Genomic DNA, 1,313 nt, shown 5'->3' with positions numbered 1-1,313 from the left:
TGCACAATATATCTCACTACTTATATTACATCTTAGTTTATTTCTATTATTTTAGTATGATCCATGCCATATTTATTGTTTTGTGTTTTTGCATAAACAGTTAGACCACCTTCTACAGATCCTCACCAGGATCATGTTAATCAATCTCACTCCGACAAAAAGAGATTGCCTTCAGAAATAAAACTGGAGCTTGCAAAAGTGGCTAGAATAGCGGTACTCAAAAGCAATTGAAAATTTTCCATCTTTGTTACAAAGCTAACTTATAGTACCATCATTTATATCTATGCTTAATTGGCCAGTATAAGTCAAAACCATGTCTTTTATTGTTCAAAGCTCCTGCTATAGACGGATTCCAGAGGATGTGATCAGCCGTCTAATGACCATTTTGGGCCACTTGATGAAGATTGCGACACTGAAGGTATTTTCCCTCTTTAAGATAACGACTTTTACTTTTAAGGTTACTGTGTTTTGTTCTTCTTGCTATCTGGCTTTCACATAAAAATCGTCCATCATTGTTTTGTTGGTTGTCTTTACTGTTTGATGACCTGGAATACATATTGACTGGATGGTTTTGGTCCTGTTATCTCATTATTTTGACATTCCATATTGATATTTTGCTGTTGATAACCTTTTTTTGTGATGACATTACAGAAGTATGTCGAGATGGAACGCTATGTCTTGGCTGAGACAAAGCCAAAATGTTAAAGACATGTATTCGAAATGAACTCCTCTTCTGAGATGCATGGCTTAGAAGTAGATATTTGTTGTAGAACTATTTTCTTTATCACCAACAACTGAAGCACTTTAACAAACCATGTCTTTTATTGTTCAAAGCTCCTGCTATAGACGGATTCCAGAGGATGTGATCAGCCGTCTAATGACCATTTTGGGCCACTTGATGAAGATTGCGACACTGAAGGTATTTTCCCTCTTTAAGATAACGACTTTTACTTTTAAGGTTACTGTGTTTTGTTCTTCTTGCTATCTGGCTTTCACATAAAAATCGTCCATCATTGTTTTGTTGGTTGTCTTTACTGTTTGATGACCTGGAATACATATTGACTGGATGGTTTTGGTCCTGTTATCTCATTATTTTGACATTCCATATTGATATTTTGCTGTTGATAACCTTTTTTTGTGATGACATTACAGAAGTATGTCGAGATGGAACGCTATGTCTTGGCTGAGACAAAGCCAAAATGTTAAAGACATGTATTCGAAATGAACTCCTCTTCTGAGATGCATGGCTTAGAAGTAGATATTTGTTGTAGAACTATTTTCTTTATCACCAACAACTGAAGCACTTTAACTTT

The 1,313-nt window shown here is 35.3% G+C and overlaps 1 long non-coding RNA gene across 1 annotated transcript; it reads left to right on the top strand.

Annotated features, from left to right (window-relative positions):
• The first annotated feature begins 856 nt into the window (after positions 1-856).
• On the top strand, positions 857-1,313 carry LOC125219903. Its single transcript, XR_007176238.1, has 2 exons — positions 857-919; positions 1,153-1,313. It is a non-coding gene; the product is annotated as an uncharacterized LOC125219903 (long non-coding RNA).

Source organism: Salvia hispanica, chromosome 4, assembly GCF_023119035.1.
Source record: "Salvia hispanica cultivar TCC Black 2014 chromosome 4, UniMelb_Shisp_WGS_1.0, whole genome shotgun sequence".
NCBI lineage: Eukaryota > Viridiplantae > Streptophyta > Magnoliopsida > Lamiales > Lamiaceae > Salvia > Salvia hispanica.
The sequence above is the reverse complement of the archived record's forward strand: the minus strand, read 5'-3'. Positions and strand labels throughout refer to the sequence as shown.